Below are 15,000 nucleotides of genomic sequence, written 5' to 3' on the forward strand. Positions count from 1 at the left end.
GACTCCCGTGTCCGATTTCGGTCAGGGAGGGCTCGTTGGAAAGCCCCGGCGCTGGCGCACACTATATTATCGGCCTGGACCCCGGCAAGTTCGGGAAAGTGTCGCAGTCCCGTAGCGGCTGCCGCCCCGTCGGTCAGCGGCAGCTTATCGGGGATAACTTCGGGACGGAAAGTCCGATCCGGTTGGGGTGAACTGCGACTGAACGGGGTGGGGGGGCCGCACAGACCAGTAGCGGGCTTGTGCAGCTGCCGCTTGGCCCGGCCGAGGTACAGCCGTTGGCTGGAGACCGCTTTCCGACTGCTGAGCCGGAGCCGCGGGGGCCCACCTTGACGCGCCGGCTGTACTAGCAAGCCAGGGGCAAGGGGCATCCAGTGGTACCGGAACGGAGTCGGTCCGACACCGGGAAGCCGGGTGCCCGTCGCTCCGAATCGAGCCCGGTGTTTTCGTGCGTGTAACAGGGCGGGCGTTTGGACCCGGTTGTCCGGGAGCGGGTCCGCAACGGCGGGAGGTTGCCTGTGTTTGGCCGGCCGGCAGTCGAACGCCTTTGGCTCCGGACTCCCGTGTCCGATTTCGGTCAGGGAGGGCTCGTTGGAAAGCCCCGGCGCTGGCGCACACTATATTATCGGCCTGGACCCCGGCAAGTTCGGGAAAGTGTCGCAGTCCCGTAGCGGCTGCCGCCCCGTCGGTCAGCGGCAGCTTATCGGGGATAACTTCGGGACGGAAAGTCCGATCCGGTTGGGGTGAACTGCTACTGAACGGGGTGGGGGGGCCGCACAGACCAGTAGCGGGCTTGTGCAGCTGCCGCTTGGCCCGGCCGAGGTACAGCCGTTGGCTGGAGACCGCTTTCCGACTGCTGAGCCGGAGCCGCGGGGGCCCACCTTGACGCGCCGGCTGTCCTAGCAAGCCAGGGGCAAGGGGCATCCAGTGGTACCGGAACGGAGTCGGTCCGACACCGGGAAGCCGGGTGCCCGTCGCTCCGAATCGAGCCCGGTGTTTTCGTGCGTGTAACAGGGCGGGCGTTTGGACCCGGTTGTCCGGGAGCGGGTCCGCAACGGCGGGAGGTTGCCTGAGTTTGGCCGGCCGGCAGTCGAACGCCTTTGGCTCCGGACTCCCGTGTCCGATTTCGGTCAGGGAGGGCTCATTGGAAAGCCCCGGCGCTGGCGCACACTATATTATCGGCCTGGACCCCGGCAAGTTCGGGAAAGTGTCGCAGTCCCGTACCGGCTGCCGCCCCGTCGGTCAGCGGCAGCTTATCGGGGATAACTTCGGGAAGGAAAGTCCGATCCGGTCGGGGTCAACTGCCACTGAACGGGGTGGCGGGGCCGCACAGACCAGTAGCGGGCTTGTGTAGCTGCCCCTTTCCCCGGCCGAGGTACAGCCGTTGGCTGGAGACCGCTTTCCGACTGCTGAGCCGGAGCCGCGGGGGCCCACCTTGACGCGCCGGCTGTCCTAGCAAGCCAGGGGCAAGGGGCATCCAAGGGTACCGGAACGGAGTCGGTCCGACACCGGGAAGCCGGGTGCCCGTCGCTCCGAATCGAGCCCGGTGTTTTCGTGCGTGTAACGAGGCGGGCGTTTGGACCCGGTTGTCCTGGAGCGGGTCCGCAACGGCGGGGGATTGCCTGTGTTTGGCCGGCCGGCAGTCGAACGCCTATCGCTCTGGACTCCCGTGTCCGATTTCGGTCAGGGAGGGCTCGTTGGAAAGCCCCGGCGCTGGCGCACACTATATTATCGGCCTGGACCCCGGCAAGTTCGGCAAAGTGTCGCCATCCCGCAGCGGCTGACGGGCCGCCGGTGAGCGGCAGCTTATCGGGCATAACTTCGGGAGGGAAAGTCCGATCCGGTCCGGATCAACGGCAGCCGAACGGGGTGGCGGGCCCGCACAGACCAGTGCCTGGCTTGTGTAGCTGCCCCTTTCCCCGGCCGAGGTACAGCCGTTGGCTGGAGACCACTTTCCGACCACTGAGACGGCGGGGCGGGGGGCGGCCTGCACGCGCCGGCTGCCAGAGCAAGCCAGGGGCAAGGGGCATCCAACGGTATCTGAACGGAGTCGGTCCGACACCGGGAAGCCGGGTGCCCGTCGCTCCGAATCGAGCCTGGGGTATACGTGTGTTTAACAAGGCGGGCGTTTGGACCCGGTTGCCCGGCACCAGTCGAACGCCTGTCGCTCCCGACTCCCGTGTCCGATTTCGTTCGGGGATGGCTCGTTGGAAAGCCCCGACGCTGGCGCACACTATATTATCGGCCTGGACCCCGGCAAGTTCGGGAAAGTGTCGCCGTCCCGCAGCGGCTGACGGGCCGTCGGTCAGCGGCAGCTTATCGGGGATAACTTCGGGAAGGAAAGTCCGATCCGGTCGGGGACAACGGCAGCTGAACGGGGTGGCGGGGCCGCACAGAGCAGTGCCTCGCTTGTGTAGCTGCCTCTTTCCGCGGCCGAGGTACAGCCGTTGGCTGGAGACCGCTTTCCGACCACTGAGACGGCGGGGCAGGGGGCGGCCTGCACGCGCCGGCTGCCAGAGCAAGCCAGGGGCAAGGGGCATCCAGCGGTATCTGAACGGAGTCGGTCCGACACCGAGAAGCCGGGTGCCCGTCGCTCCGAAGCGAGACCGGGGTTTTTCGTGTGTAACGTGGCGGGCCTTTGGACCCGGTTGGCCGGGCGGCAGTGGAACACACACAGACACTCGCATACACTGAGAGAGACAGAGAGAAGATAGAGATACACAGAGTGAGAAAGACAAAGTCAACTCAGTAACTGAAATGTGAAAACTGACAACTGGGAAACCAAAAGTCAGAGTGGCAAATGATGAACCAAGGTGGCAAATGATTAACTGAAAACTTGTCATTCACATTTGGGACGGAATTCAGGATGGGAATGTATTCGGCCGCCTTACCGGGGCTTGGGGGTGCTGCTTTCCCGCTTGTGGAACCGAGTTGGGGTCGTCAAATGGCCTGGTGCATTGTTTGAAACACTGGTTAATGAGTTGTCAAGGTAGGAAATCATAGAACATAAGAGCAGCTCATTAACTGAAATTTTGAACATCGACAACTGGTTAACCAAAAGCCAGAGCGACAAATGATTAACCAAGGAGGCAACTCATTAACTGAATTTCGAACATCGACAACTGGTTAACCAAAAGACACAGGGACAAATGAGTCACCAAAGGGCCAACTCATTAACTGAAATTTCAAAGAGGCAACTCATTAACTGAAATTTTGAACATCGACAACTGGTTAACCAAAAGCCAGAGCGACAAATGATTAACCAAGGAGGCAACTCATTAACTGAATTTCGAACATCGACAACTGGGTAACCAAATGTCAGAGCGACAAATGATTAACCAAGGAGGCAACTCATTAACTGAATTTCGAACATCGACAACTGGTTAACCAAGAGTCAGGGCGACAAATGATTAACCAAGGAGGCAACTCATTAACTGAATTTCGAACATCGACAACTGGGTAACCAAAAGACACAGGGACAAATGAGTAACCAAAGGGCCAACTCATTAACTGAAATTTCAAAGAGGCAACTCATTAACTGAAATTTTGAACATCGACAACTGGTTAACCAAATGTCAGAGCGACAAATGAGTAACCAAGCAGGCAACTGATTAACTGAAAACTTGTCATTCACATTTGGGACGGAATTCACGATGGGAATGTATTCGGCCCCCTTACCGGGCCTTGGGGTGCTGCTTTCCCGCTTGTGGAACCGAGTTGGGGTCGTCAAATGGCCTGGTGCATTGTTTGAAACACTGGTTAATGAGTTGTCAAGGTCGGAAATCATAGAACATAAGAGCAGCTCATTAACTGAAATTTTGAACATCGACAACTGGTTAACCAAAAGCCAGAGCGACAAATGATTAACCATGGAGGCAACTCATTAACTGAATTTCGAACATCGACAACTGGTCAACCAAAAGACACAGGGACAAATGAGTAACCAAAGGGCCAACTCATTAACTGAAATTTCAAAGAGGCAACTCAGTAACTGAAATTTTGAACATCGACAACTGGTTAACCAAAAGCCAGAGCAACAAATGATTAACCAAGGAGGCAACTCATTAACTGAAATTTTGAACATCGACAACTGGTTAACCAAAAGCCAGAGCGACAAATGATTAACCAAGGAGGCAACTCATTAACTGAATTTCGAACATCGACAACTGGTTAACCAAGAGTCAGAGCGACAAATGATTAACCAAGGAGGCAACTCATTAACTGAATTTCGAACATCGACAACTGGTTAACCAAGAGTCAGAGCGACAAATGATTAACCAAGGAGGCAACTCATTAACTGAATTTCGAACATCGACAACTGGTTAACCAAAAGCCAGAGCGACAAATGATTAACCAAGGAGGCAACTCATTAACTGAATTTCGAACATCGACAACTGGTTAACCAAGAGTCAGAGCGACAAATGATTAACCAAGGAGGCAACTCATTAACTGAATTTTGAACATCGACAACTGGGTAACCAAGAGTCAGAACGACAAATGATTAACCAAGGAGGCAACTCATTAACTGAATTTCGAACATCGACAACTGGTTAACCAAAAGACACAGGGACAAATGAGTAACCAAAGGGCCAACTCATTAACTGAAATTTCAAAGAGGCAACTCATTAACTGAAATTTTGAACATCGACAACTGGTTAACCAAATGCCAGAGCGACAAATGATTAACCAAGGAGGCAACTCAATAACTGAATTTCGAACATCGACAACTGGGTAAACAAATGTCAGAGCGACAAATGATTAACTAAGGAGGCAACTCATTAACTGAATTTCGAACATCGACAACTGGTTAACCAAGAGTCAGAACGACAAATGATTAACCAAGGAGGCAACTCATTAACTGAATTTCGAACATCGACAACTGGTTAACCAAAAGACACAGGGACAAATGAGTAACCAAAGGGCCAACTCATTAATGAAATTTCAAAGAGGCAACTCATTAACTGAAATTTTGAACATCGACAACTGGCTAACCAAATGCCAGAGCGACAAATGAATAACCAAGGAGGCAACTCATTAACTGAATTTCGAACATCGACAACTGGGTAACCAAGAGTCAGAGCGACAAATGATTAACCAAGGAGGCAACTCATTAACTGAAATTTTGAACATCGACAACTGGGTAACCAAGAGTCAGAACGACAAATGATTAACCAAGGAGGCAACTCATTAACTGAATTTCGAACATCGACAACTGGCTAACCAAAAGACACAGGGACAAATGAGTAACCAAAGGGCCAACTCATTAACTGAAATTTCAAAGAGGCAACTCATTAACTGAATTTCGAACATCGACTAGTGGTTAACCAAATGTCAGAGCGACAAATGAGTAACCAAGCAGGCAACTGATTAACTGAAAACTTGTCATTCACATTTGGGGCGGAATTCAGGATGGGAATGTATTCGGCCCCCTTACCGGGGCTTGGGGTGCTGCTTTCCCGCTTGTGGAACCGAGTTGGGGTCGTCAAATGGCCTGGTGCATTGTTTGAAACACTGGTTAATGAGTTGTCAAGGTCGGAAATCATAGAACATAAGAGCAGCTCATTAACTGAAATTTTGAACATCGACAACTGGTTAACCAAGAGTCAGAGCGACAAATGATTAACCAAGGAGGCAACTCATTAACTGAATTTCGAACATCGACAACTGGTTAACCAAAAAACACAGGGACAAATGAGTAACCAAACGGCCAACTCATTAACTGAAATTTCAAAGAGGCAACTCATTAACTGAAATTTTGAACATCGACAACTGGTTAACCAAAAGCCAGAGCGACAAATGATTAACCAAGGAGGCAACTCAGTAACTGAATTTCGAACATCGACAACTGGTTAACCAAGAGTCAGAGCGACAAATGATTAACCAAGGAGGCAACTCATTAACTGAAATTTTGAACATCGACAACTGGGTAACCAAGAGTCAGAACGACAAATGATTAACCAAGGAGGCAACTCATTAACTGAATTTCGAACATCGACATCTGGTTAACCAAAAGACACAGGGACAAATGAGTAACCAAAGGGCCAACTCATTAACTGAAATTTCAAAGAGGCAACTCATTAACTGAAATTTTGAACATCGACAACTGGTTAACCAAATGCCAGAGCGACAAATGATTAACCAAGGAGGCAACTCATTAACTGAATTTCGAACATCGACAACTGGTTAACCAAGAGTCAGAGCGACAAATGATTAACCAAGGAGGCAACTCATTAACTGAAATTTTGAACATCGACAACTGGGTAACCAAGAGTCAGAACGACAAATGATTAACCAAGGAGGCAACTCATTAACTGAATTTCGAACATCGACAACTGGCTAACCAAAAGACACAGGGACAAATGAGTAACCAAAGGGCCAACTCATTAACTGAAATTTCAAAGAGGCAACTCATTAACTGAATTTCGAACATCGACTACTGGTTAACCAAATGTCAGAGCGACAAATGAGTAACCAAGCAGGCAACTGATTAACTGAAAACTTGTCATTCACATTTGGGGCGGAATTCAGGATGGGAATGTATTCGGCCCCCTTACCGGGGCTTGGGGTGCTGCTTTCCCGCTTGTGGAACCGAGTTGGGGTCGTCAAATGGCCTGGTGCATTGTTTGAAACACTGGTTAATGAGTTGTCAAGGTCGGAAATCATAGAACATAAGAGCAGCTCATTAACTGAAATTTTGAACATCGACAACTGGTTAACCAAAAGCCAGAGCGACAAATGATTAACCAAGGAGGCAACTCATAAACTGAATTTCGAACATCGACAACTGGTTAACCAAAAGACACAGGGACAAATGAGTAACCAAAGGGCCAACTCATTAACTGAAATTTCAAAGAGGCAACTCAGTAACTGAAATTTTGAACATCGACAACTGGTTAACCAAAAGCCAGAGCGACAAATGATTAACCAAGGAGGCAACTCATTAACTGAATTTCGAACATCGACAACTGGTTAACCAAAAGACACAGGGACAAATGAGTAACCAAAGGGCCAACTCATTAACTGAAATTTCAAAGAGGCAACTCATTAACTGAAATTTTGAACATCGACAACTGGATAACCAAAAGCCAGAGCGACAAATGATTAACCAAGGAGGCAACTCAGTAACTGAATTTCGAACATCGACAACTGGTTAACCAAGAGTCAGAGCGACAAATGATTAACCAAGGAGGCAACTCATTAACTGAATTTCGAACATCGACAACTGGGTAACCAAAAGACACAGGGACAAATGAGTAACCAAAGGGCCAACTCATTAACTGAAATTTCAAAGAGGCAACTCATTAACTGAAATTTTGAACATCGACAACTGGTTAACCAAATGTCAGAGCGACAAATGAGTAACCAAGCAGGCAACTGATTAACTGAAAACTTGTCATTCACATTTGGGACGGAATTCACGATGGGAATGTATTCGGCCCCCTTACCGGGCCTTGGGGTGCTGCTTTCCCGCTTGTGGAACCGAGTTGGGGTCGTCAAATGGCCTGGTGCATTGTTTGAAACACTGGTTAATGAGTTGTCAAGGTAGGAAATCATAGAACATAAGAGCAGCTCATTAACTGAAATTTTGAACATCGACAACTGGTTAACCAAAAGCCAGAGCGACAAATGAGTAACCAAGTAGGCAACTCATTAACTGAATTTCGAACATCGACAACTGGTAAACCAAAAGACACAGGGACAAATGAGTAACCAAAGGGCCAACTCATTAACTGAAATTTCAAAGAGGCAACTCATTAACTGAAATTTTGAACATCGACAACTGGTCAACCAAAAGCCAGAGCGACAAATGATTAACCAAGGAGGCAACTCAGTAACTGAATTTCGAACATCGACAACTGGTTAACCAAATGTCAGAGCGACAAATGATTAACCAAGGAGGCAACTCAGTAACTGAATTTCGAACATCGACAACTGGGTAACCAAGAGTCAGGGCGACAAATGATTAACCAAGGAGGCAACTCATTAACTGAATTTCGAACATCGACAACTGGTTAACCAAAAGACACAGGGACAAATGAGTAACCAAAGGGCCAACTCATTAACTGAAATTTCAAAGAGGCAACTCATTAACTGAAATTTTGAACATCGACAACTGGTTAACCAAAAGCCAGAGCGACAAATGATTAACCAAGGAGGCAACTCATTAACTGAATTTCGAACATCGACAACTGGTTAACCAAAAGACACAGGGACAAATGAGTAACCAAAGGGCCAACTCATTAACTGAAATTTCAAAGAGGCAACTCATTAACTGAAATTTTGAACATCGACAACTGGTTAACCAAAAGCCAGAGCGACAAATGATTAACCAAGGAGGCAACTCATAAACTGAATTTCGAACATCGACAACTGGGTAACCAAAAGACACAGGGACAAATGAGTAACCAAAGGGCCAACTCATTAACTGAAATTTCAAAGAGGCTACTCATTAACTGAAATTTGAACATCGACAACTGGTTAACCAAATGTCAGAGCGACAAATGAGTAACCAAGCAGGCAACTGATTAACTGAAAACTTGTCTTTCACATTTGGGACGGAATTCACGATGGGAATGTATTCGGCCCCCTTACCGGGCCTTGGGGTGCTGCTTTCCCGCTTGTGGAACCGAGTTGGGGTCGTCAAATGGCCTGGTGCATTGTTTGAAACACTGGTTAATGAGTTGTCAAGGTAGGAAATCATAGAACATAAGAGCAGCTCATTAACTGAAATTTTGAACATCGACAACTGGTTAACCAAAAGCCAGAGCGACAAATGATTAACCAAGGAGGCAACTCATTAACTGAATTTCGAACATCGACAACTGGTTAACCAAAAGACACAGGGACAAATGAGTCACCAAAGGGCCAACTCATTAACTGAAATTTCAAAGAGGCAACTCAATAACCGAAATTTTGAACATCGACAACTGGTTAACCAAAAGCCAGAGCGACAAATGATTAACCAAGGAGGCAACTCATTAACTGAATTTCGAACATCGACAACTGGGTAACCAAAAGACACAGGGACAAATGAGTAACCAAAGGGCCAACTCATTAACTGAAATTTCAAAGAGGCTACTCATTAACTGAAATTTGAACATCGACAACTGGGTAACCAAATGTCAGAGCGACAAATGAGTAACCAAGCAGGCAACTGATTAACTGAAAACTTGTCATTCACATTTGGGACGGAATTCACGATGGGAATGTATTCGGCCCCCTTACCGGGCCTTGGGGTGCTGCTTTCCCGCTTGTGGAACCGAGTTGGGGTCGTCAAATGGCCTGGTGCATTGTTTGAAACACTGGTTAATGAGTTGTCAAGGTCGGAAATCATAGAACATAAGAGCAGCTCATTAACTGAAATTTTGAACATCGACAACTGGTTAACCAAAAGCCAGAGCGACAAATGATTAACCAAGGAGGCAACTCATTAACTGAATTTCGAACATCGACAACTGGTTAACCAAAAGACACAGGGACAAATGAGTCACCAAAGGGCCAACTCATTAACTGAAATTTCAAAGAGGCAACTCAATAACTGAAATTTTGAACATCGACAACTGGTTAACCAAAAGCCAGAGCGACAAATGATTAACCAAGGAGGCAACTCATTAACTGAATTTCGAAGATCGACAACTGGTGAACCAAATGTCAGAGCGACAAATGATTAACCAAGGAGGCAACTCATTAACTGAATTTCGAACATCGACAACTGGTTAACCAAGAGTCAGGGCGACAAATGATTAACCAAGGAGGCAACTCATTAACTGAATTTCGAACATCGACAACTGGGTAACCAAAAGACACAGGGACAAATGAGTAACCAAAGGGCCAACTCATTAACTGAAATTTCAAAGAGGCAACTCATTAACTGAAATTTTGAACATCGACAACTGGTTAACCAAATGTCAGAGCGACAAATGAGTAACCAAGCAGGCAACTGATTAACTGAAAACTTGTCATTCACATTTGGGACGGAATTCACGATGGGAATGTATTCGGCCCCCTTACCGGGCCTTGGGGTGCTGCTTTCCCGCTTGTGGAACCGAGTTGGGGTCGTCAAATGGCCTGGTGCATTGTTTGAAACACTGGTTAATGAGTTGTCAAGGTAGGAAATCATAGAACATAAGAGCAGCTCATTAACTGAAATTTTGAACATCGACAACTGGTTAACCAAAAGCCAGAGCGACAAATGAGTAACCAAGGAGGCAACTCATTAACTGAATTTCGAACATCGACAACTGGTAAACCAAAAGACACAGGGACAAATGAGTAACCAAAGGGCCAACTCATTAACTGAAATTTCAAAGAGGCAACTCATTAACTGAAATTTTGAACATCGACAACTGGTTAACCAAAAGCCAGAGCGACAAATGATTAACCAAGGAGGCAACTCATTAACTGAATTTCGAACATCGACAACTGGTTAACCAAAAGACACAGGGACAAATGAGTAACCAAAGGGCCAACTCATTAACTGAAATTTCAAAGAGGCAACTCATTAACTGAAATTTTGAACATCGACAACTGGTTAACCAAAAGCCAGAGCGACAAATGATTAACCAAGGAGGCAACTCATTAACTGAATTTCGAACATCGACAACTGGTTAACCAAAAGACACAGGGACAAATGAGTAACCAAAGGGCCAACTCAGTAACTGAAATTTCAAAGAGGCAACTCATTAACTGAAATTTTGAACATCGACAACTGGTTAACCAAAAGCCAGAGCGACAAATGATTAACCAAGGAGGCAACTCATTAACTGAATTTCGAACATCGACAACTGGGTAACCAAAAGACACAGGGACAAATGAGTAACCAAAGGGCCAACTCATTAACTGAAATTTCAAAGAGGCAACTCATTAACTGAAATTTTGAACATCGACAACTGGTTAACCAAATGTCAGAGCGACAAATGAGTAACCAAGCAGGCAACTGAATAACTGAAAACTTGTCATTCACATTTGGGACGGAATTCACGATGGGAATGTATTCGGCCCCCTTACCGGGCCTTGGGGTGCTGCTTTCCCGCTTGTGGAACCGAGTTGGGGTCGTCAAATGGCCTGGTGCATTGTTTGAAACACTGGTTAATGAGTTGTCAAGGTCGGAAATCATAGAACATAAGAGCAGCTCATTAACTGAAATTTTGAACATCGACAACTGGTTAACCAAAAGCCAGAGCGACAAATGAATAACCAAGGAGGCAACTCATTAACTGAATTTCGAACATCGACAACTGGTTAACCAAAAGACACAGGGACAAATGAGTAACCAAAGGGCCAACTCATTAACTGAAATTTCAAAGAGGCAACTCATTAACTGAAATTTTGAACATCGACAACTGGTTAACCAAAAGCCAGAGCGACAAATGATTAACCAAGGAGGCAACTCATTAACTGAATTTCGAACATCGACAACTGGGTAACCAAGAGTCAGAGCGACAAATGATTAACCAAGGAGGCAACTCATTAACTGAATTTCGAACATCGACAACTGGTTAACCAAAAGACACAGGGACAAATGAGTAACCAAAGGGCCAACTCATTAACTGAAATTTCAAAGAGGCAACTCATTAACTGAAATTTTGAACATCGACAACTGGTTAACCAAAAGCCAGAGCGACAAATGATTAACCAAGGAGGCAACTCATTAACTGAATTTCGAACATCGACAACTGGGTAACCAAAAGACACAGGGACAAATGAGTAACCAAAGGGCCAACTCAGTAACTGAAATTTCAAAGAGGCAACTCATTAACTGAAATTTTGAACATCGACAACTGGTTAACCAAAAGCCAGAGCGACAAATGATTAACCAAGGAGGCAACTCATTAACTGAATTTCGAACATCGACAACTGGCTAACCAAAAGACACAGGGACAAATGAGTAACCAAAGGGCCAACTCATTAACTGAAATTTCAAAGAGGCAACTCATTAACTGAAATTTTGAACATCGACAACTGGTTAACCAAAAGCCAGAGCGACAAATGATTAACCAAGGAGGCAACTCATTAACTGAATTTCGAACATCGACAACTGGTTAACCAAATGTCAGAGCGACAAATGATTAACCAAGCAGGCAACTGATGAACTGAAATTTTAAAATTGACAACTGGATAACCAAAAGTGGGAACTCATGCTTCGGACGGGCTTACATACGGCAGGCTGACGCCCGGCAGAGGCCCGGGCTTCGCCTCCCTTGCGTAAGCGACCGTCTCCGAATCGATTAAAGGCGTAAAATCGGAGTTCAGAGCGGGAAAATTTTTTCCCGAAAACGGCCGGAAAAAAAAAAATGTCTCCCCTTTTCCGCCGAGCAGGGTGGCATTCGAACGGGCACGGGAAGCCGCGTCTAACGGTGTAAAAACGGCTTGGCTCCGACGCGGGAGTGCGGAGATATGGCCGTTCAAAGTTGTACTGGAAGTCCGGAAGGAGAAAAATTTGACTGCCTGTAGCCGAAAAAAGTTCCAGCGGTCGGTCACAAAAGTCAAATCCGTCCCGCTGATTTGACACTTGTCATTTCTGGCAGGGGGGATTGGCGGGGTACCTGGAGAATGGTAGGAGGTGGTTTTTCGAGACTTTGTCTGTTTTCCAGATTACTGTCTAGGGCCTCCAGGTCTGCAGAGACCGACCCGGGCTGCCGTCCAACCGACTTTTAACCCTTTTTGGGTGGAAATTTATTTCCATTTTTAACCAATTTTCGGGTTTTTGGTCGGGCTTAAAAACGGCAGCCTGACGCCCGGCAGAGGCCGGGGCTTCGGCTCCCTTGCGTAAGGGACCGTATACGAAACGATTAAAGCCGAAAAATCCGAGTTCAGAGCGGGAATTTTTTTTCCCGAAATCGGCCGAAAAATAAAAAAATTCTCCTTTTCCGCCGAGCAGGGCGGCATTCGAACGGGCACGGGAAGCCGCGTCTAACGGTGTAAAAACGGCTTGGCTCCGACGCGGGAGTGCGGAGATATGGCCGTTCAAAGTTGTACTGGAAGTCCGGAAGGAGAAAAATTTGACTGCCTGTAGCCGAAAAAAGTTCCAGCGGTCGGTCACAAAAGTCAAATCCGTCCCGCTGATTTGACACTTGTCATTTCTGGCAGGGGGGATTGGCGGGGTACCTGGAGAATGGTAGGAGGTGGTTTCTCGAGACTTTGTCTGTTTTCCAGATTACTGTCTAGGGCCTCCAGGTCTGCAGAGACCGACCAGGGCTGCCGTCCAACCGACTTTTAACCCTTTTTGGGTGGAAATTTATTTCCATTTTTAACCAATTTTCGGGTTTTTGGTCGGGCTTAAAAAACGGCAGCCTGACGCCTGGCAGAGGCCGGGGCTTCGGCTCCCCTTGCGTAAGGGACCGTATTCGACCCGATTAAGCCCCGAAAATGGATCCAAATGTCGGCCGACCAAGTAAGCTTGCTGGGGAGAGAGACTAAGTGCCGGCTGGGCACCTCATTAACCAGTGAAAAGTTTTGGCTGCTGGAGAGACTAAGTCCCAGCCTGGGCACATCATTAACCATAAATGAAAAAGGCGAGGCCGAGTCTGGTGCATGGCTAACTGATTAACCAAATTGGCAAGGCCCGGGCTGAAAGTGAATGAGCGACCCGTGGCCAGGGGGCTGGAATGCGGGAGAGAATCCAACCCCCAAAATATGGAAGTCCGATGAGAAAATATTCGGCCGCCTTTTGCGGGCCTCGGGTGTTGCTTCCCGGCCTGGGAAAGTGAGTTGCTCCCGCCGAATTGACATGTGCATTTAACGATTTCGAGACATGATTAACCAAAACGCGGAAGTCCGATGAGAAAATATTAGGGCCCTTCAAGCGGGCCTCCGGTGATGCTTTCCGGCTTGGGAAAGTGAATTGCTCCCGCCGAATTGACATGTGCATTTAACGATTTCGAGACATGATTAACCAAAACGCGGAAGTCCGATGAGAAAATATTCGGCCGCCTTTTGCGGGCCTCGGGTGTTGCTTCCCGGCCTGGGAAAGTGATTTGCTACCGCCAAATTGACATGTGTCATTTCTGGCAAGTGTCTCAGGACATAGTTAATGAGTTGCAGTTTGGGAAATCATTAACCTCGTCGGAAGTCCCGATGAAGAAAAAAAAAGTGCCATTTGCGGGGATTTGGGTGCTCCTGGTCGGATAGAGGTGGCCGTTTGACCCGCTGATTTGACACTTGTCATTTCTGGCAGGGGGGGTTGGCGGGGTGCCCGGAGATTTTCGGGAACACGATTTTCAGAACAAAATTCACTCAGCGGGAGCACTTTGAAAATGCCCGAAAAGTGTTACTTTGCTAAAAGGCTCATTTTATCAATATAGAGACCTTTCAAAGAGTATTGGAAAGTCATATTAAAGTGGTTTTGTGGCTTTTATGACTTAATGACAAAAAACTCTAAGTGTGAATCTGAAATCGTAGACAGACAGCAGAAACATATAAATAATTCCAGCGTCTAAGTTTCATTTGCTGTCTGTCACACAGGTGCCTCTGAACCGGTCAGGGCCTGTGACCCCACTGAGCTTGTGTTTTGTGGCTTATGCACACGCAGTGTTTGCACCAAGTTCCCCTGTGTTGTGCGCTCAGTGGGCCCGTCCAAGACAGCAGAAACAAGATGTACATGCCAGCGTCTTTAAAGTTTCATTTGTTGTCTTGTCACACAGGTGCCTCTGAACCGGTCAGGGCCTGTGACCCCACTGAGTTGTTTACTGGGGCTAATGCACAAGCAGTGTTTTGTCAGAGAGTTCCACTGTGTTGTGCGCTCAGTGGGTCCGTCTAAAATGACAAGACAGCAGAAACATTCCAGCGAGTTTCATTTGTTGTCTTGTCACACAGGTGCCTCTGAACGGGTCAGGGCCTGTGACCCCCGCTGAGTTGTTTACTGGGGCTAACGCACAAGCAGTGTTTGTCAGAGAGTTCCACTGTGTTGTGCGCTCAGTGGGTCCGTCTAAAATGACAAGACAGCAGAAACATTCCAGCGAGTTCCATTTGTTGTCTTGTCACACAGGTGCCTCTGAGCGGGTC

Source organism: Somniosus microcephalus, unplaced genomic scaffold (assembly GCF_052327205.1).
Source record: "Somniosus microcephalus isolate GS21.2 unplaced genomic scaffold, FLI_Smic_1.0 unresolved_chr6, whole genome shotgun sequence".
NCBI lineage: Eukaryota > Metazoa > Chordata > Chondrichthyes > Squaliformes > Somniosidae > Somniosus > Somniosus microcephalus.